The sequence below is a fragment of the Triturus cristatus genome, chromosome 3_2, assembly GCF_964204655.1.
Source record: "Triturus cristatus chromosome 3_2, aTriCri1.1, whole genome shotgun sequence".
Lineage (NCBI taxonomy): Eukaryota > Metazoa > Chordata > Amphibia > Caudata > Salamandridae > Triturus > Triturus cristatus.
Genome location: NC_140584.1, coordinates 225,138,007 through 225,161,352, shown reverse-complemented (window position 1 = coordinate 225,161,352; position 23,346 = coordinate 225,138,007). Strand labels below are relative to the sequence as shown.

Here is a 23,346-nt window from a genome sequence, read left to right as displayed (position 1 = left end):
ACTGTCAGCCAGTTACGACCAGTAAGACCCACACAGCTGCATTGCTGCGAGGTCGTCAGAGGCCATGCCCCCTTTCTCCACCACTCTGCAAACTCATCTCCTGGGACACTACTGCTTCGAGGATGAAGTCCACTTTAGTCCACAGGCTCCCAGGAGGCAAGAGGACCTCATCTCCCCACAAGCAGTGCACCGAGAGGCGTGTTTGCAGGGTGGTGGAGAAAGAGGGCATAGTCTCCAACTATATCTCAGCAATCCCAGTGTGTGGATCTTACTGGAGGTAACAGGAGGTCATCTTGGCCCTTAAGGACCCTCAGCAGCCAAGGGGACTTCATCCCCCAATCAGGAGGGTGCCAGGAGGCTAATTTGCAGAGTACTGGAGAAAGGGGGTGGGGCCTAGGGTGATTTGATGGCTTTTTTTGTTGATATCTTCCTATTTTAGGAAGAAGGGCCACAGGGCCCCCCTTTCCTGAAACATTTTAGGTCCTGGGGACCCCAACTCCAAGGGCCTGAACCATTTTAAATTGTTAAATGAAATAAAAAGGAAGAGGGTCCACATGGCTCCCCTCCCGGCCCGATTTTGGACACGGGGACCCCATCCACCAGGGCCCAGACTTTATTAATTCATTTTATTCATCAAAGGGAGGGTGCGGAGTGGCCCCCATCCCAGGCCATTTTCAGCCATGGACACCTCACCCCTTGGGTCTTGCCTCTTGTTTATCTTTACAAAAGCAAGGGGGCCACCTCCTGAGGCTGATTATGGCCTTGGGGACCCCATCCCCTGGGTCTAGGCCTTAAAATGTTTTTCTTTTTTTAATAAAGAGTGGGACTGCCCTCCCCAGGCTGATTTCGGCCCTGGGGATCCCATCCCTTGGGGGCCAGGCCTTAATATATTGTTTTTTTATATCGAGGAGGCCTGCCTGGCTCTCCTCCACGGGCCGACTTTGGTCCCGGGGACCCCATCCCCCGATGCATGGCCACCTCGTTGGGGACTGCAGGCGGAGCCTCAATGCCCCTGTGGTACCATCCGGCTCCTGCATCCTGTTGGGAGCTGGCATTGCTCGCTACACCCAGGAAGATGCTGACATGCAGCTCCCTGTGAATAAAAAACATAGGGGCAGATTTACAAGCCCCTTGCGCCTCATTTACGCCGCCGTTGCGTCTCTTTTGGGACGCAGCGGCGCCACAAATCCTGCGCCATGGTGCGGGGTACTTACAACGTGACGCATCTGGGAGATGCGTCACGTTTTAAAGCCCTGCGCCACATGTAGGCGTTCCTGCGCAGGGGGGGCGTTCCGGCGCAGAAACGCCTCCTAAAAGTGGCTGAGTGAAATCTACAAGATTTCACACAGTCACTTTTAGGCCCATGCTGCGTCAAAACCCTGCGCCTGCCTGAAGCAGGCATAAGGATTGACGCAGCATTAGCAAGATAGGGCCCCCCAGAGCATTGCTGGAGCTACGTTGCGCTTGCGACGCAACTCCAGCAATGCGCCACTTTTACGGCACAGACGCGTCACGCATCTGTGCCGTTTTTGCCCCATGGTGAGCCGCATTGTAAATGCAGCGCATCCATGGTGGCGGAGCTGTGGCACACAATAACTGGCGCATCCCTGCTGATATGCAGGGATGCGCCAGCTATTGTAAATCTGCCCCAGAGTGTGTTCTGCTTTGAGCTTTCTCAAAGTGTAGCACACTGTTTGATATGGCATGGTGGGAGCAGTGCTCCCCCATGTGAGAGTAAACAGCAATGTCCCGGGGGTGGGCACCCCGGTACATTGCTGTAGCTGGCCCTGTGGGGTGGTGGTTCCCAGGGCAATCTAGTGCTCCTGGGGAGGAGCTGCGTGGCCCCCCTCCCATATTCAAATTTGCCCCAGGGGGGTGGTGGTCCCTGCGTGCCGGGATCCACAACGGGCCCCCTTAATTTGTGTATTTGTGCCGCGGCGAGGTGGTGGTCCCTGGGGCTGCGGGCTCTGGGGAGGTGGTCGCCCCCTAGACAGGGGGAGTCTGCGAGGCCCCCCATATTGTTCAAATTAGCCCGGGGAGATGGTGATCCCTGGGGCAGGGAGGGGCAGCGAGCACCCCCACCCACATAAGAAGAAATAGCCCCAGGAAGGTGGTGTCCCCCGTGGCTGCGAGTTTGTCTAGTGGACCCGCCCTCATAAATAATGAAAAGTGCCCCAGGGAAGTAGCAGTCCCAGGGGCTTTGATAAGCCATAGGAGGGGAGCTCATGTGAACCTTCCTATATTTATTACATGCCCCCGGACCTGACCCACCCGGGGGTTATTTAAAGCAAGCGCGGAATCCGGTGCATGCTTTTTTTTACATTTTTTGACGCAAATTCCTGAATATTGCGATTTCGAAGCAATTAATTTAAAAAAAAATACTTTTTCCTACTCTGTTCCCTTTTCTTCATTTTCACTTATATTTTGGGGGACTCAGTGAAGCTGAGTCCTAAGATGGCTGCCAACACTTCCTGGTTGAAGTGTCCATAGCCAATTAGATCAGTGTATTTCTCTGCACAAGCTTGTCTTTGTTCTCTATAATATTTGTCTTAAATTCCTCAAAAACTGCTGAACAGATTTACACCAAATAGGAAAAAGGCACTTCCTTGAACCAGTATCCAGCTCCCTGACAAATGTGGTGTAAGTCGGTTTAGCAGTTTGGGCTGTAGGTGGGCTAAAGTTTCCTATATGATTTAACATTATAAACGCACCCTTAATTCGCACCCCAAATTCCCGCTCCCCACTGCACATATATTTGAAAAGGAGGATTATAATCGTGTGTTCAAAAAATATTTTCCTACACAGATATATTCACTGAAAAAAACAAGAAAAACTGTTATAGTTAGGTATGCTGTTAAAAGCCTATCTTGCATTAAAAAAAACGTACAACTTAAAAGAAATAAACAGAGGTTAAAGGGATGTTATAGTTAGGTGAAAATGTCATTTAAAACATACCAATTTAAACCAATCAAACCACTGAATTCACCTGTTTACTCAAGTAACTGTAACTGGTGCCTAAAAGTAACTATACCTTGATCCCCTGCCATGCACAGTGTTGTCATCAATTATGCCACTTCAGATGTTGCAGTCATGTTACCATTGATGTCACAGATGATGTCATGAGTGATGTAATATGTGGGGTAAGTAGCAGTGCATGGCTCGAGTGAAGTCCTTTCCCTTTATTTCTTATTTAACCCTGGGGGATTAAATTCCCCTGAGGCCTCATTAAGGTACTGAGAGGGTAGTCACATGTCCCTGCCCCTTTTTAGTTGTGTCCACAGGAAGGGGGTCCCTGGGACCTCATAGAGACCGAGGAAGATGGGTTGCATGCCCCCTCAACCAAAACATATTGATGTGCTGCCTCCCCGGGCCATGGTCCTCCCGTATGGTATTTGGTATATTTGTGCTGGTATCTCAAAAAAAACAAATTGCAGTGGATTTGCGGATCCATTGCAAATTCACAGCAACACTTTTTAAAAATGTATGTTTTTAGTCCCAGGAGACTCTCTTTAGGACCCTCCCTTACAAAGGTCTATGGAGCAAGGTATCCACACCCTATCTCCTCGTCTCTTTTTTAAACCTTTTACCTAGGATCTGGACTGAGTCCTGTGTCCCAAGATGGCTGCTACCACACCATTGTTGATATGGGGCAAACAATCAGTTCTCATCATCTGTCGGCTCCCAGGATCCTGCACTACATAAAGTAGCCAAAGTTTTTAAACTTTAATTGCTCAAAAACTACAGAACCAATTTACACCAAATCACAAAGTGGCATGCTTTCTGTGCCAAGATCTAGTTTTCTGCCAAATTTGGTGGGAATCCATTCTGGAGTTTGGACTGTAGCTGTGTCTAAAAATGCATTTTGAGACCTCCCCATTTCATGGCCCAACTTGACAAAACACTCTGAAATTGTCCAGGAAGAAGCTGAGATGGAAGAACATTTTTTTGGAAACTTCTGTGGAGATTCATTAAACGGCGCCAAAGTTATAAGCAAACCAAAAAAAATATTCTACTATGGATGCATGTTTCTAAATATAATTACCCAGCTACACAGTGGTGATACAGACCACCTCCACCATGTACTGCTAATTACCTCCCATATCACATCACTCATGACATGTTCAATTACATCATTAATAACATAGCGTCAACTTCTGAAATGACATAATTTATGGCAAAACTATGAATTGTATGGGGATGAGTTATATTTGCTTTACGGCAGGAGTCACAGTTACTTGGGATAAGTATAACTAGTGAATTTCAGTGATTTTGTTCTTATAAAAAAAGTTTCAACTGTCATTTTCACTTAACTATAACAGCCTTTTAGCATTTGTGTTTTGCCAGTATCTATCTATCTATCTATCTATCTATCTATCTATCTATCTATCTATCTATCTATCTATCTATCTATCTATCTATCTATCTATCTATCTATCTATCTATCTATCTATCTATCTATCTATCTATCTATCTATCTATCTATCTATCTATCTATCTATCTATCTATCTATCTATCTATCTATCTATCTATCTGTCTGTCTGTCTGTCTGTCTGTCTGTCTGTCTGTCTGTCTGTCTGTCTGTCTGTCAGTCTGTCTGTTTATCTATCAATCTATCTATCGGTCTGTTTGACTGTCAGCCAGTTACGACCAGTAAGACCCACACAGCTGCATTGCTGCGAGGTCGTCAGAGGCCATGCCCCCTTTCTCCACCACTCTGCAAACGCATCTCCTGGGACACTACTGCTTCGAGGATAAAGTCCACTTTAGTCCACAGGCTCCCAGGAGGCAAGAGGACCTCATCTCCCCACAAGCCGTGCACCGAGAGGCGTGTTTGCAGGGTGGTGGAGAAAGGGGGCATAGTCTCCAACTATATCTCAGCAATCCCAGTGTGTGGATCTTACTGGAGGTAACAGGAGGTCATCTTGGCCCTTAAGGACCCTCAGCAGCCAAGGGGACTTCATCCCCCAATCAGGAGGGTGCCAGGAGGCTAATTTGCAGAGTACTGGAGAAAGGGGGTGGGGCCTAGGGTGATTTGATGGCTTTTTTTGTTGATATCTTCCTATTTTAGGAAGAAGGGCCACAGGGCCCCCCTTCCCTGAAACATTTAAGGTCCTGGGGACCCCAACTCCAAGGGCCTGAACCATTTTAAATTGTTAAATGAAATAAAAAGGAAGAGGGTCCACATGGCTCCCCTCCCGACCCGATTTTGGACACGGGGACCCCATCCACCAGGGCCCAGACTTTATTAATTCATTTTATTAATCAAAGGGAGGGTGCGGAGTGGCCTCCATCCCAGGCCATTTTCAGCCATGGACACCTCACCCCTTGGGTCTCGCCTCTTGTTTATCTTTACAAAAAGCAAGGGGGCCACCTCCTGAGGCTGATTTTGGCCTTGGGGACCCCATCCCCTGGGTCTAGGCCTTAAAATGTTTTTCTTTTTTTAATAAAGAGTAGGACTGCCCTCCCCAGGCTGATTTCGGCCCTGGGGATCCCATCCCTTGGGGGCCAGGCCTTAATATATTGTTTTTTTATATCGAGGGGGCCTGCCTGGCTATCCTCCATGGGCCGACTTTGGTCCCGGGGACCCCATCCCCCGGTGCATGGCCACCTCTTTGGGGACTGCAGGCGGAGCCCCAATGCCCCTGTGGTACCATCCGGCTACTGCATCCTGTTGGGAGCTGGCATTGCTCTCTACACCCAGGAAGATGCTGACATGCAGCTCCCTGTGTATAAAAAACATAGGGGCAGATTTACAAGCCCCTTGCGCCTCATTTACGCCGCCGTTGCGTCGCTTTTGGGACGCAGCGGCGACACAAATCCTGCACCATGGTGCGGGGTACTTACAACGTGACGCATATGGGAGATGCGTCACGTTTTAAAGCCCTGCGCCACATGTAGGCGTTCCTGCGCAGGGGGGGCGCTCCGGCGCAGAAACGCCTCCTAAAAGTGGCTGAGTGAAATCTACAAGATTTCACACAGTCACTTTTAGGCCCATGCTGCGTCAAAACCCTGCGCCTGCCTGAAGCAGGCATAAGGATTGACGCAGCATTAGCAAGATAGGGCCCCCCAGAGCATTGCTGGAGCTACGTTGCACTTGCGACGCAACTCCAGCAATGCACCACTTTTACGGCACAGACGCGTCACGCATCTGTGCTGTTTTTGCCCCATGGTGAGCCGCATTGTAAATGCAGCGCATCCATGGTGGCGGAGCTGTGGCGCACAATAACTGGCGCATCCCTGCTGATATGCAGGGATGCGCCAGCTATTGTAAATCTGCCCCAGAGTGTGTTCTGCTTTGAGCTTTCTCAAAGTGGAGCACACTGTTTGATATGGCATGGTGGGAGCAGTGCTCCCCCATGTGAGAGTAAACAGCAATGTCCCGGGGGTGGGCACCCCGGTACATTGCTGTAGCTGGCCCTGTGGGGTGGTGGTTCCCAGGGCAATCTAGTGCTCCTGGGGAGGAGCTGCGTGGCCCCCCTCCCACATTCAAATTTGCCCCAGGGGGGTGGTGGTCCCTGCGTGCCGGGATCCACAACGGGCCCCCTTAATTTGTGTATTTGTGCCGCGGCGAGGTGGTGGTCCCTGGGGCTGTGGGCTCTGGGGAGGTGGTCGTCCCCTAGACAGGGGGAGTCTGCGAGGCCCCCCATATTGTTCAAATTAGCCCGGGGAGATGGTGATCCCTGGGGCAGGGAGGGGCAGCGAGCACCCCCACCCACATCAGAAGAAATAGCCCCAGGAAGGTGGTGTCCCCCGTGGCTGCGAGTTTGTCTAGTGGACCCGCCCTCATAAATAATGAAAAGTGCCCCAGGGAAGTAGCAGTCCCAGGGGCTTTGATAAGCCATAGGAGGGGAGCTCATGTGACCCTTCCTATATTTATTACATGCCCCCGGACCTGACCCACCCGGGGGTTATTTAAAGCAAGCGCGGAATCCGGTGCATGCTTTTTTTTACATTTTTTGACGCAAATTCCTGAATATCGCGATTTCGCAGCAATTAATTTAAAAAAAAAATACTTTTTCCTACTCTGTTCCCTTTTCTTCATTTTCACTTATATTTTGGGGGACTCAGTGAAGCTGAGTCCTAAGATGGCTGCCAACACTTCCTGGTTGAAGTGTCCATAGCCAATTAGATCAGTGTATTTCTCTGCACAAGCTTGTCTTTGTTCCCTATAATATTTGTCTTAAATTCCTCAAAAACTGCTGAACAGATTTACACCAAATAGGAAAAAGGCACTTCCTTGAACCAGTATCCAGCTCCCTGACAAATTTGGTGTAAGTCGGTTTAGCAGTTTGGGCTGTAGGTGGGCTAAAGTTTCCTATATGATTTAACATTATAAACGCACCCTTAATTCGCACCCCAAATTCTCGCTCCCCACTACACAGATCATCCCCAAACTTTCCATGGCAACGAGAACCTACATTGACACTTTTTTTGGAAACTTTCTTGTCAGAAAATGTTTTTCCTATGGAAACTAGGTGCTAACTATAACACAGTGTTGGTCACCACTGGGTGGTTAAAGTTAGGCCAGCATTTCCATAGGAAATTCTTTATTGTTTTGCTTATAACTTCAGCACCGTTTGATGAATCTTCATAAAACTTTTCCTAAAACTGCTCCCTTTTTGTCTGGTTTGTGCATGGGCAGTTTTGAGTCGACCTTTTAACCGGACACTGAGAAAAAATGAGTCCAAAAACACAAATCCAGGATACATTTTCCACAGACTTTTTTAGGTAGCATTAGCACAAAAAATGGAATTACACTAATTTTGGCAGGAAGCTATATCATGATAGAGAAAGCATGCTTTTTGTGATGTGGTGCAAATCTGTTCAATAATTTATGAGAAATTAAGGTTTAAAAATATATGGAGCGCCAATTCAAAAATAGAATATTTTGATTGGACCCAGGGAGCTTTTTTCCCTTATGCCTTCTCGCTGCCGCAAGAGTCAGACTACCACGGGAGTGAGCAATCTAATTGACTGCCAGCAACATAACAAAATTGTTGCTGACAGCCATTACAGCACTCAGGGACTTAGTCCCCTGTCATGAAGTTTAATAAAAGATAATAATATAAGGAGGCAGGTTAGGGATACCGTGCCCCCTTAGGGTTCATGGAGTGACCGAGAAGGACACGTCCTGGGGCAAAAATGGCAACAAAATTAGCAAATGTTGCCGCAATCCTGCAGCTGCTATTTTTTAATATATACATGGTGAGAGAGTGGCAGTAGGGCCTCCCTCCCTAGCCCATTTAGGGTCCAGGGACCAAATCCCTAAGGACCAATTTTGTGAAAAAGGTGAGGGGGCTGCGCAGTCCCACCTCCAGAGCTTTCCAGCTTAATGAACCAGGTATCCAGGCTGGCTCATGGTTGAAGGTGGGTGGCTCGGCTTCGCTCGCTTGAGTTTCAGCTTATTCCCAGTCAATCTCTGGAAGTCGGACCTCCGGAGCTTTTCAGTGGGATGAACCTGGACGACAGGCCAGCTCGCGGTTGAGGGTTGCCCGCTTGGCTGGCCAGGTCTGCCCCTCTCAGATACTTATTCCAAGTTCTCTGGGTCAAGCAGGAGGCCCCCCTGTACAATGAGGTGCAGAGCAATACCCCAGGGTATGACCACATTCTCCAAATTGTGGCACTATTTTCTCCCAGAGAGTACCATTTTTCCAAAATTCATAAAAGAGCGGGCTAAACACACCCCCAGGATGGTTAATCTCCATAGTCTCTCCCTCTTGCCTCTGCTCATTCCTTTCTTAATCCCACCGTGTGGCTGGGTTTAAAGAGAAGATGTGTAAATTGAATCTGACTTCTTCAGCCTGTCTCCTCCTTCCATTGAGGAATATGATTTGCAACCCCTCCCCATGCTCTGGCATTACTATGTAGCAGAACCCTGCCATTCCAGAAGAACTGACTAACCCTAGGGGTTATTTATCAGCTCATCAAAGGAGCCCGGTTAATCCACTTAACTCTGACCAATCAGGGCAGAGCACTGGAAGGCTGAATTTTGGCTTACAGGCAAGATATTCTTATAACTTGAGGAGAAATTCAACAATACCATATTGTTGGATTTATCAATACCATTCTAGCAGGAATTATTAGTTAATAACTTCTTGCCATGTTAACCTATGTGGCAGGGGGTTTGCAATGGGAAAAATGACTTGCGCCATTTTCCTACACCAGGGCTTATAAAACATCTTTTATAAGGGCCATGCCTATAGCTACATGACCCACCACCCCTAAGACACCTAGGGGATACTTTAGGGGTCCTGAATATGTAGCAATATTGCAGATCCTCACTCCACAGTGCTCCTAGCACTAACGTCGATTTTGGGAAGCACTTTACAACAATGTGGGAAATGAAATGTACAATTTCACTAAACCCAGGGCATGTAAACCTCTTTTTTATAAAGGTCCTCCTTATAAATGCCTGACACCCCCCCACACCCCTGGGACACCTAGGGGAGACCCTGGAGGTACCTAATATTGTCAAAGATTGTAGTTTTTCAATTATAAGTGCCCCAAGCACCAAAGATGGGTTTGGGCACAATTTGCATTTTAAAAGCAGTCCTGCCATACAGGGCTACTTTTAAACTGACCTTAGGTTCAGCAGTGCACACGTGTAAGTGCAGAAAGGGCTGCTGGCCTCTAACTTGCGGGCCCTATTTTATACTAGGTACTTAAAGGTAGTTTCAATCCTCCTGCCCTTTTATGTACTAGGGCCTTATAGGGGAGCTCATGCCAATCATAGGGGTACTCTAACCCATAGTGTACCCTAGTGTGTGTAGGTTTTTTACTGTATTCTAAGTGTCTCGTTTGGCATAGCACTGACCATAGGCATTGTGAATTTACTGCATGTCTTGCTTCTCGTTTTGCTGAATGATGTTGCTATGTGATGCCTGAGATCAGCAATTGTTTGAATACAATATAGGATCCCAATGTTTCATAATTAATAGTGTTTGATTATTCTCTGTGAGGACTCCCTCACATGCACACCTGCATGCACCCACAAACATAGGCACATGCAAGCACATGCTCAAACAAACAAGTACACACACACACACACACACACATAACATGGTTCTGTTTTCATTCAGCATCTTAGTGATCAAAATGATATTTTGAATATACAACTTTCAAAAAAGCCTATATTTTGTATGTGACATTTGCACATGATCTCACAAGACATTTCTGCCCTTGCACAAAATGCACTACTTGTGTGAGCACAATTTGGCACTGTGCAAGAATTGTGCAAGCAGACATGCTGTGTTTTTTGCCTTCACATAAACTGGGTAAATAAAAGATGGATACCCAATTTACTAAACAGAATGTGAGGGAATATGTTCTATTTTTTAACCACAATCGTTCATTTGGTTTCATTTGTACAAACAATTAACCTAATGAACTATCACAGAGTAAGGCACACCCCTTCCAAAAAGAATGTTCCGTCTCTCACCTGCACTTAGTGAACACTTGGTGTATGAAGCATACAAGGTAATATATGTCGCAGGCTCTTTGTGACTCCACTTATATACCTATAGATATCAATCGATTCTTGTAAATATTGTTGTGTATCTCTGTTTGAGGGGAGAACCTGAACAGTTGATACACTCCTCCTCCACAACCACACCAGTTTGAAAAGAAATTAGAAACATATTTCGTGTGCCTCATATACATGCTGTCTCTACAGGAGTTAGCTTCTGTTCAACATCTATAGAACCAAACCCTCTATTTAAGATTTACACTTGTTTTTTGTGATATGATAACTATTTATGTAGGGCCTAATTTTGAGTTTGTTGGACAAGTTACTCTGCAGCAAATGCAATAGAGTACCCTATCCATGAAAGTCATGGTCTTCTGCATTATTTAGAGATGGGTGGACCATCAGCTTTGCATGAGTAGAGCCACATTGAGTTCATCAACAGAGAACTACCTCTTAAGGCTGGACAGAGCAGGCCAACAGAGTAAAGCCATCACACCACCCACACTATTTAAAATTAAAGGTCTGGTGTGTTCTTTTTATGTCTGTTACCACCAGAGACAGAAAATTAAATAATGTTCCCTACACCCTCCATCTTCCAAGGTTTGATTCAAGTCCTTTGTCAACAGCTCAAAAAGGTGCAGTGCATGGCTATCTCCTATTTAATGCTTCTTTCCCTTTAGCTACACACAATGGCAAACAATATACTCATACTCCACAATGTGCCATTAGTTTATGGAACTAATCGAAAAAGGAGCTAATTACAGTGTAATCATTCATTGCATTAAAATATTCGCACAACAGCAAGAACCACAGCTAGCCCCGTTTTCTCAATTGTTTTGCAATTTACGGAATAATTTATTTCTCAAACAGATTTTTTCTGCATTGTTGAAATGTGAAATATGAAACTACGTTTGAGGCATACTCACTTTACTCCATTTCATATTCCAAAAGCAGCATTAAGGGGCTTATTTAAGAGGATCTTATTTACGGACATCTTGCTGAACTGCCCAGTGCGAAAGTGAAAGGGCAGAAATGCACCGTCTTTAAGCAATACAGTGCATTCATTTCCTCTCTCCTTGTGCTGGTGCCTTTTTAGCTGCCAAGCGCCAATGCAGGCACCTTGCACCTTTGTGCAAGGGTGCCTGTGTTGTCAGCAGAATTGTTTTTGTGCAGGACGGGACGCCGTCCTGCTCAGAAACAATCCTAAGCGCAGTTTTACAGCTTCTACGTGTGATGCAGAATGCAGCACTCACAGAAAGAGGAAATAATGAGGAGAAATAAAGACATTTCTCGTTATTACGCCTCACCTCGAGAGGCATAAGGATTTGGCACGTTCCCAGATTTACATGGTCTCGCAAATCTGCTGCAGTTTCAAAATCCATGGGTGTCACGTGGAAAAACCCACTTCAAAACCCATGGAACGCCTCCTGAGTGCAGAGTAAGGCAGGTAGTGTTTTGCGCTGCCTTGCCTTATTCTATATGCATGAGGCCATCCAATGCCATGCATGGTGGCACTGCATGGCCTTGTAGATATGATTTTGTAATCTGCATCGCTGGAGTGTCATAAAAAGTGCCGCTCTGGCGGTGGAGGAGTCTTGTAAATAAGTCCCTAAATATCCTCAACCAGGCATGGCTGTGCAGCCGTTTTTATTTAAGACATTGCGCTGTCTAAATCACAGATGCATGAGTCTAAGGAGCATATTTACATGGGCATTGCACCACCGGAGCGTCACATTTTAGGACACTGCGGTGGGGCAATGCCCTGCTCCATATTCACTAAACAGCGTTTAGACACTTTGTGTGGCTTAATGTTGATTTGTAAATATTGTATCCTTTTCTACAGGTATCTGTGTGAAAGGGGTGTGCACTTGGTGTTGCTGTGGGCGTTCCTCTGCAACACCCATTGCTTTTTGATGCTGCCCCAGATTTACAAGGTTGGGAAGCAGCATCAAAAACTAATAACACTGACTAGTAGGCATTAGAATGGCACAACAAAGAGAAAAACTTTTATTTGTCTTGTTTTTGCTCTTTCAGCAGCACACATAGAAAGAGAAAATCTCCTTTCAAGATTGTTTATGTGTAGGAAGGTGTCCCTTCCTGCACAGCACATAAATAATCATCCCTGCAACACAGAAACCCCCCTTGCACCATGGTGCAAGGGTGCCTGTGTTGGCTCTAGGCAGCTTTTATTAGTGCCAGTGCAGGGGAAAACACAGGGGTGTGCCCTATTCTTCTAAAGGCAGAGCATCCCTGCATTTTTTAAATGACGCAGTGCGGCGCAGCTAATTTGCTTACAGAGCCGCAATGTGCCGTTTTTTGTAAATATACCCCTGTAAGTCTCTAACGCAGTGTTTGAGCTGCAGCCTTAGGGCCTCTCTCTATTTCCAAGGTATGCTCTGTACTGCTCTCGCTCAGATAACTTCCAAGTTTGCAAACGGCGCGGGCCGAATGGGGCGCGCCGCCATTATGGTGGTCGCACCCGTCCCCAGCATCCGCAAGGGGGGGAGGGTGAGGCCGCGTCAGCAAGTGACGCGCGCTGTTTTCCTCTCTCCTCCCCCCGCGACAGTCCAATAGGTGCCCGGTGCAGAAACGTTTGGCGGGCGTCCAGGCTGACCGGTCTCAGCTGGTCGGCCTGGGCCCCCTCCTTAAAAGAGGCAGTGGGGAGCAGAACAGTCTCATGTTCTTGCTCCTCACCTTTAGGTCCCCCCTGGGCCGGCTGCGGGCCCGCAACGCTTCTTCTTCTATGCAGAAGTCTGCAGCCCCCATGTAATGGAATGTAAGGCACAGGGCGTAGGGGGGACCCGGGGGAAAGTATCCATCCGATAAGCTGTAACCCCCTGCGCAAACTTATCAGTATATGGGGACCGGGAGAGCTGCCAGTCATTGACTTTACCGTAGGCTCTAGAGGGGACACGCAGAAAGTAAATAACATGTTTTTGATAGATTTACGGCAGGAGTGTCTTGTGTATTAGACTGTGTTAAGGTTAGGCGTGAATATCTGACTGAAAAATGTAGCTGTAAATGTATCTGTACTTTCTGCGTAAAGTTTTTTGTATAAATGTTTTTTCCTAAATTTGTTTTGTTAAATGTTAATAAATACGGCCGGGGGGGGGTTACTCCCCCCTAATCCAACAATTATAAATTATCTGTTTGGACTCACAAGTGTTTACATTGAGGGTGAGGGAGATGTTACCCATAATCTTAGGGCCGGTCGTTTAGAGTTCTAGAGTAGGGGACATGGGTAAGTACCAGACCATATAGAATATTCACTTTAGACAGTGCAAAGTCTCAAAAACAGGTGCGTAGCTCTGCTCGGTGCCAGTGGTGCAGATCGGAGCTTTAGAATCCCCTCTACTTCCACGGACGGAGTGATTTCACAGTCACACACGCACACACACATCACATGCTGGTGGGGCCCATTACACCAACTTTCATCCTACCACTCTATCCGTGCCATGTATAAGGGGAAACACTTTCGATACCTAACCAATCTGCATGTACCCTGAGGTCAATGGTATCAACTAGTTGCTATAGATCTGGTGAAACATTTTACAATACGCAAATAAATTCAATAAACATGACAATAAAATAATCACCCGACACAGTGATTCATACAGAATATTTGTTTATCTAAAATTGTAAGAAAAACCAATTAAATGCAAGATCATCTCTTTCATATTTACCTATTCTGGCTAAAAGTCGTTTTCTAAGTCAGAACCGGTCCTCAGCAAAATAATCAAAGTTTCTAGCCGTCATGTAGAGTCACCGTCCTCTCCGTCAGCATCGGGACCTCTGATCATCAGTTCGGGAAGAAGTGGCGCTAGACCTCTCTAGTCTACAAATATTTATACTAAATTTACATTCCAAAATGTTGTAATCATATCTCACAAAACCGTCGAATGGCGGAAATCATGTCGTCTTGGTACACTGAGATACAGTGCTAGTTTTTCTCACACATTGATCATCTCAAATATTGAATAGAAATAAAGAGTCCATAACTAATTTGTTACTTCTACGGATGGCTCTTTAGGGTAAATTGTATCCCATTCGTGGGACCACTATAAGTTCAACAAAACAGTATTTGGTTTTGGTAACATTCTTCACGTTCAGGGGCATTTGGCATCTCTCCCGGATTTGTCTTCATGATCATGGCTTTTCAGTTCACCAGGAGGGCAAGGTCGCAGTCAGCGCGAAGCCTCCTTGCAAATTTTCCATCTACTCGAATGCAGGCTGCGGGTGGTAGCCATTTTCAAGTAGGCCACATTAGTCAACTTAAGTAAAATGAAACACAGAACAAAATTACTGCACGGAAATGATTATACAGTGTTATTCCCCTGCTAATACCCTTATGTGTTTGTATTTATCTAGCCATTTGCGACATCAAAAGCCATTAATACATATTAATTATAAGCGCAAAACACAATAACATCATATAAACAACATCTATTCTGTCAATTTGCTCATCAACTTAGTTCACTTATTATTTTAGCCATGCAATAGCATTCCCACGTGTAATTCTTCTGTTAATAAGGTTGATTAGACCAGACTTGACAAATCTTTAGTAGTTATTAATTAATCAGTAGTACTTTTAATAATAACATACGAAAATGAAACAGATATTTGGGTTTAAAGTAAAAACCCTGCTCCATCACCAGCAAACACTTTCGTGATACCAACTGCTCCAATTTTAACAAACGTTATTAATGTGTTAAAATGAACGTATTTTTACACGTGTAAACGGTCTAATGAGCATCAGATACGCCACTCCTTTTCAAAACAGTTTGTAATATGGGGTCCATTACCAACGTGGGTGGTTGGTGGGTGCTCACACAAAGGAACCACTGCACGCACACTTTTCTCTTATGGGATGAGCTGCAGACATTACTGTTTACAAACAACAGTGATGGATTCTTTCTGTTGCACAGATGTGATGTCTGCAGTTCCTGAGCTACCGCAAAAAAATCTGGAGTTAAACGTATGCAATGTACAGAGTGCAATCGCATAAAAACTGTAGCTCCACTGAGCCCTGCGCAGTTGCACAAGTTATTCGTGAATCCTCTATTTTTCTCTATTTTGCCTGGAACAACAACTTGCATGCCTTATGGACTGGCAAAACCACCCATTACGTAAGGAGCACTAACTGTGAAACAGCATTTCCTCCATTTTCTGCACCGGTGCTAATAGAAAAATATAAACAAATAATTAGTTCCCTGAAAAGGGCCAGAAATACGTAGTGCCCTCGAATTCACCTTAAATAAATCAACTTTCACAAGGTGTTTTTCATTCTTCTACTTGGCATGCTCACACTTTCTAACACTCGACAGTATAACGCCGTTAATGATCCAGGAAACTAGATTTTGGGTCTGCTCTGTATTGCAGATCCATTACCCTTGGGTCATGTTCACTGTAAATTTAATTGCCCTATTAAAAGAAAGCATATACTGTATGCTTCATCCTATATAAAGCCCTTGCAGACATATCCGCTGAGATAAATGTGTGTGCATATGAAATCGCACACAGCATCTTCGGTACACACATGAAAAGCCGCATTACACAGAAGCAAGCCTAAGCGACTTTTTTGTGCACGGGCCTTAAAAATCAGGCCATTTAATAAAATGCAAAGAAAAGTACCAGGCTGACTGACGTAATTAGGAACGGAGGGACAAAATGGCAGGCTATTGTCTGCAGCAGTTATCCCTGTAGACCAGAATCCAGATGGAAACTCATTGTCTATGCAAGAATACATAACGTTTCATTTACCACTGTAGCTTTTGTATTGCCAATAAAACAGGGAAAATAAAATATTACAGGATTTCATGACCTAGATATACTTTGCATTTGTAGATAAGGCCTTGCACCAAGTGATCTAGGGTTTTCCGAAGAAGTCTACACATTTATACGATATATAAAGAGGTTTTGCAGATAAAACGCAGATTTAAAAGTACACTATCTTTCAAAAAAGGCACTTAGAAATTGTGCTTACGCCCGCTTAAGAAACTAAATTTTGCTTTGCATGCTTTCCCATTGAATCGATTGTTTTGTTTGATTCGTTGGGGAGGTTTCCCGTAATTTCCTATTGTTTTCATTGAGTGCTTGTAATTTTTTTTATAAATGTAATTTCATCAGTAGAGGGTGTCAGAGCACACTCACCAATTTAATTAATATTGAACCATGGATTTTTTTTTCAATGCCTGCCAATGACGTTCTAGACTCCACGTATGCGTTATACACTACAAAACATATGTTTGTCATCCATGTTTCCTGATCACATCTTGGCTAATTTCCTATATAAATAGTGATAGTTTTACATATTTAGCACGATCTAACTCTTATCTAGTCCCCATCAGTCCTAATTATTGAACTATCAGACACAAATTTGACTTACGGCCTGATTACGAGTTTGACAGTACATTGTACCGCAGAACCCGTGGTGGGGGTCCCTGGACTGCCAGACTGGTGATCCACCTTCCGTATTAGAAATACAGCTGTGGGACTGTCACAGGACTGCCACAACCGCAAAGGATCATGGATCCCATGGCGAGTAAGTCAGAGGCCCGGATATGCTTGACGGGGACTCTGTGGCACCACCGAGCATATTAGGAGTTTCCTGACCGCCTCACTTTCAATGGCAGTGAGCCGGCCATGAAAGGTGTGGCAGTGAGGAAACTTAGGGGGTCCTAAGGGACCCCCAGTTGCCTCAGGGCCATGGGATGCATGCAAGAGAACACATGGTCCATTCCATGCAGGAATCAGCTTTAGCGTTCCCATGGCGGTGCCTTTATAATAGGCACTGCCATGGGAACACCAAAGGACCACCCGCCAGACCAGCAAAAAACATATAATCTGGCGGGCGGTGTGAATACGGGTTTAGAGGTCCTGGAGCAGTGCCCTGGTGTGGCGGCCAAACTCATAATCAGGACCTTAGTCCTTAGTTATTAACCAAAAAATAAGCAAACATGGGTCAGTAACACACAAGAAAGAGCTGTATACCGGCCCTACTTATATTCATATTCACACTTTATATAAATGATCTGGGGGAGACTCGCTCTGCAGCCTGTAAAGATATCTCACGAGCTGGTTCATACTCAATCCCCACACTTTTGTATGCCAACAACTCAGTTTTATTATTCAGTACTGTTGTTGGCCTCCATCTTATGCTTAATTCATTTTTTAGTTTTGTGATCAAACAGGCTTTATGTACAAACTTTAGCAAATCCCATACTATGGTGATGGGGAGAGGAAGTAAGGGGCGGATGAATTAGACTGGTGGGGGCAAGATTTCCAAGGTAAAAGCTTTTCCCTATTTTGGGGTTCATTTTTATGAAAAGGGTTCACGGACGCCACTACTAAAAGCTAAAAGGAATGCTATGGCAAGGGCCGTGGTTTCGGTGTCTGATTCTGTTAGTCAGTTGGGGGCCAAGGCAATTAAGGCATGGATTAAAATCTATCAGTCGAAATGCTCTGTTCTCATATGGCAGTGACATCTGGGGCTATAAAAAGTCCCCATGCACAGGTAAATGAGAGTAGGTTTTTGAGACTTTCACTTGCCATGTTCCAATCTGGGGCCTCCTTTGTGGTGAATGAGATAAGTGTGGGCTACATCGCAGATTTGCTAACAATTTTCCCTTTAATAAGATAGATTTCAATATGGTTAAACCCAGAATTTCAGTTAAACAGGACAGTTCTGAGGGGTTGTATGCACTTGATAGGGCTAATTTATTCCATGGTTGAACCACAATAAATCAGCCTCCAGGGAATTGGGTCGCCCTGACTTATATGACCCCTCAACAGTATTGTTAGAGGTGATTTTTCTTTGGATGAAAAAACATTTTTGTGCTGCAGTACGAGCATCTAGGGAGAGCAGAGCGTTAGCTAAGCATTCTCTTTGTGCGCATATCACCATCAAAACCCCCTGGGTTTATTGAGCCATATCACACTTTTGTCACTAACTCCCAGCATCATCTCTTGCTGAGTAGATTCAGGCTAAATTTATTGCACTGACTTTTGGCGGATTCTATAGGTTGAAATAAAGTTGAGAACTTAGCCACATGTGGTTTGACCATTTGTCTGGCCAAGACACTAGTAGTGGCTCCTATGCTATGGCAGAGGAGTGTCGCCAGCAGTTGAAAAAATGAAACATAAAACTATAATAAACTCTTGTTTGTTATGATTTTATTTTTTTCGCAGAGCTGAGGCTTGGGGGTGGGGCCAGGCTGTTGAAAGGCTGGAGGAGGGGTGTTGGGCCCAGCTTCACAGCACATGTGGGTTTGAATGGCCGTCTCAGGCTGGCCAAACCCACATGTGCAGTAAAACTCTCTTTAACCCCAGCTACATTGTTGGGGTGGCAAGAGCAGGCCCAGGCTCCCACTCTGTATGGGAGCACAAATCATCGGCACTCAGACCAATCCTGACGCTGCTTTCAGAAGCATGAAAGCAGCGTCAGGATTGGCCACTGTGCACTCTGGGAGCCTGTGCCTGGAGAAGCGATGACCGCGATGCGGCGATCAGGTAGGTGTTCTTTTAAATATTTTTTTTATTTGTCTCCCCAGTCCCTCTCCCCGTTCCCAACCTCCCCCCAGCCTCACCACTCTGTCAACTTGCCAGCCACTACTGCGGGTCGGCAATCGGATCTAACTTGCCCAGAACCAACATATTTTCCTAAGAGTCCCTTAAGACGTAAAACAAGGAAGTCACATTTATTTAGTGCTATAACCCTTTGCTTTTTATGGAAGAGTGCAGTCATATAAGACTAAGTAGAGAGCATTGATGGAACAGTACGCTGTTATTAGATGATGTCATGTTGGCTGGCCTGACCCCTGATAATTCTAAACTCATGTGACAAATAATACACAAATCTCCCTTCATCATTTATTAAACAGAAATATTAGCCAACATTCAGATATCCTGTGCAGATGGAGGAGGTAACATTTCTAATGAGCCAAATAAACCCAAGTTAGCATCATTTTCAGTAATAAAACTAAAGTAGTGAGCAACATATCTTGAATGTTTTCTGTTCTTTGGATTTCCATACAGCAGAAACAAAATGTCACAAGTACCATGGTGAGCTGAATGCTGCCTCCGCCTGGTGAGCTCTCTCCCTCACTTCCCCAACTTCCATTATTTTCTATGTATTTCAATGACCATGTTGCTGAAACGGTCCAGCACCCAACTGGCTGGTCAACTTGCTGCATTGAGAGAGGTCTTAAGAGGAGCCTTTTTCTGTTGAGCTTCCTTCCATTCTCGTTAACCACATAATGGTCTTAGCACCTTGGTCAATGAGGCTGCCACTCTAAGTGTGGTGCCTCTGAACTGAAACCTCCAGAACCCCTCCATAATAATGGACTACCGTTGTGGGCAACCAACAGTATTAACACTAAACCTAGGTGGTAGGCTTACCTCAATGAAGCCAGTAAGCACACTCAGCAAACTTCAAGTAACTCCCTTTCCTTTGCAAGCTATCAGATACACTGTAAATCATAGCAGATTTTTATTCAGTTCCTTCTTCGCTTTTCAATATTTAAGTAAATTATGGTTGCAAACAGGAGAAGGTCCTAACTTATATAACCAATTCAACAATTTTGCAGGAGTTTTGTGCATTCTTCACTTTGAATAGTTCTGATCATGTTTAGCCAATGGTAATGATTATCCGTTGTTTTTTTCAGGATTGTGCAGGTATTCGTGATTAGCCATTGACTGCCCTCATTATATAGGTTCTATGGCCAGGGTCCCAGGTTTTTCTGCAATATTGTTTTATAGCATTGTTTCATTGTTCATAGCATACTGTGTATTGTAGTGTGTATTTTGCATTTACAATGTAAATATATTAACATATTACTGGGATATTATAAAATGCTGGGTGGCAAAAATGTTATCCAGACTTTGAAATCATTGTTGAAACAGATAATTGTATTGTAATGTAGCTATACCTCACCCTACCTAGATGACCACCTTTTTATGTTCTTTGACTGCTTATTCATTCCTATCCAGAGAGTCAAGGAAGTGTAGTAAGGCTATCTTCTGCTGCAGACCTTAACTGCTAACTTTGTTGCTTGGGACCCTAAGTGTTCTCAATGTTTGTGCACGTGTTGGCCCCTGCCGCTGCCAAACCAAGAGAAAAAGCTGAAAAAACAACTGGTATGATTGAAAAACCAGGGGGTATGTGTGGGGTTAGTGTTTTGTCTCCTGAAAGATGTGGTTCCTTGGCCTGGAAGTCTTATAGTTCTGTAGTATTAAAGATTGTAAGGTCTTTCTCTAGGGTAGATGGTAGTCATAAATGTGCTGTATCCCATGTCAAATGCATGTTTGGTTAGAATTGGCATGGCTTTCAATAGGTTAGGAATAACTCTTTTTATCCACCTCCCTGGATGAAGCCAATTCTAGTAGGTAGCCTATGACCAGAACAATGAAAAAGAACTATGGTCAAGGTAGTATCACTGCTACACACCTACACAAAAGGGATGGGTTCCCTGTCTGTTCACTACATCCTATGTATTAATTTGTCCAAGAAGCAGAGGACCAGCAACTTTTCCTGATTTGTTAAGAATCTGTTAGCTTCATTAAACACAAGAAGTAGACATTATTGGTTGCCTGTGTGTACCATCACTAAAGTAATGGTACACACTTGCTATCTGTTAAATAGCGAATTGTACAATACCTATAGCAAATATGCACTTTTAATAATTGGTTTCCTCCAAATGTTTAAGATTAAATGTGAATCTGAGTGGCTAACTGGCTTTGGTTAAGTGCTGCTGTTTTTGGATACAAGTTAGCTTTACATTGCCGTTTAAATTGCATCTTTTGATTTTTGAAAGCTGTATACACATCTGCAGAAAAAGGAGTGGTTCAAATGTTGCAACTGGATCTGCCACGAAGGAGTGCTCTGTATATTACTGGACTGATTAAACCGTTTATGGCACAAATATTTTGGCACGATTAAGCCCACTCTTCCTGAAATAACTGCACCATGCCTATCAAGTTTGATTGCTACACTTATATCTATTGATGGTGGGAGAGGAAGCTGAGATGGTGATGTTGGCTGCTCTGCTGCTGGCAGCTGTGATACTGATGGTGATTTCCACAGTATCAGAAACTTTATTTGTGATGGTGGCAGCTGTGATAGTGTCAGTGGTAACTGCTATCTTGATGGCAGTTAAAGGTGCAGTGGCCAGATAGGTGTAGGGGTATCCTACACCTATCTGATTCCACATGATGATATTTCCCAAATGGAACTTCTGATTAGTGTGTGGCATGTGTACACAAAATACCCTTACCCTCCAAACTGCCTGTCCACTCTCACTCTAAGTTCTGCTTGTCACCTGGTCTGCCCAAACCCATGGTATATGCTGTTCATAGTTTTAACCAGGTGCACCCAGAACATACTTCTACCAACAACATGCAAGATGCAGTGTACTCTTTCAGGCAGGTGAAACAACATTGTATCCACTTCCTATAACGTTTCCCTGACAGCTTTTCTTGCAGGTTGTAATTGAAGCATACGTGAATGGTACTAACCCTGTGGCAAGTCCTATTGCACTTTGCAAGGACCTAGGTTGAGTAACTGAGCCCAAGCAAAAGGTTATCTGTTACAACCCCACCAACAATGAGCCCATTATGATTACAGCTCTCAAAGGTTGAGAAATGTATGGAATCAATTATAAAAGTACCTTGTGCCTGCTGAGTGCCTCCAGGCTCTAAACCTCTGCTTACTCTTTCCACACCTGACAGGTTAAAAATAACTGGGACCTTTTCTTCCACGACCTGGGGTTCAGTTGATGTTGGGTGCCTCCACCAGTAGTAAAGGTTTTAATTGAAATGTTATATGGTTATGTTCTGGACTCTCCTCTTCAACTTGTTTGATATTTTCTTTACACTATATGCATCCTGGAAGAAGGCCAACTTCACTTTCACATTATTGGTGATGCTGTACCACAGCATGAAATCCAGCTTCCTCAGCCATGATGTTTATGTCGTGATCAGAAATGTTTACATTCCTCTCCCTTCTGGATGCCATAATGGACATCATGCATTGAAGATGGCCAAAAACATCTAGAGGCGGTTTACTTTGCTTAACAAATTCCCACTTCCTTTCCTCTGGAAAGGGGAGGAGGTAAATGACATCCCTATGGTGTCCCAAAAGTGACCCACAGATTGATCAACCAAGCCCCAGTATTTGCTATCGGTTATGTCAGCTCAGAAATATGATTTTCTTTGGGTGTTCCAGGCTGCATCATGATTCTCAATTCATTACAATTACCGGTGCTAGATTTGCATGTGATATTGGCACAAACACTTATTTCCATGTGTAAATCTGAATATAGTAGAAACATACAGAAACATTGCACGTGGAAATACAGATGCAACACAATGAAATGTATATGCTCAATTGTGTTTATAATACAAATTTTCCACAAGCTATTGCTATTTTCTTATAAGGATTCACATAGCAACCCATAACTTGTCTTAATCTTTTCCTGTAATTTTGTGGTCAACTCCTAATGTTTCTTAAAGTAGGCTCTTCTATTGCATGCTAAAACTGCTTAGAATAAGACTGGCATACAGGTGAAAAAGATACCCTAGGCTTCATTTCAAAGGTGTGCATAAAAACATGCGTTTATAGCAGTGTATCATCGACTTGTTCCGGCATGCAAAAATCATGGCGAGCCACTTGGATTGGGCAAATCATGAAAGTCGCTCCTTGTGTACATGCCATGTTCCCTCCCAACAAGACAAAATCCTCCCAAGCTAAATGGATATCAATACTTGGAATCGGATAGGTGATGTGTCCTGCATCTGCCCCCCAGTACTCTTTTCTTACTGTTGTGTTGGCAGACATACCCACATAGAAAATACTCTTTCAATAATAGCTTTAAAAGAGGCAGAG

General features: G+C 44.5%; 1 protein-coding gene across 1 annotated transcript in view; it reads left to right on the top strand.

Moving 5' to 3' along the window:
- The window catches only part of LOC146857060 (von Willebrand factor D and EGF domain-containing protein-like), a 1,714,722-nt gene that overhangs the window by 1,558,148 nt on the left and 133,228 nt on the right, over positions 1–23,346 (top strand).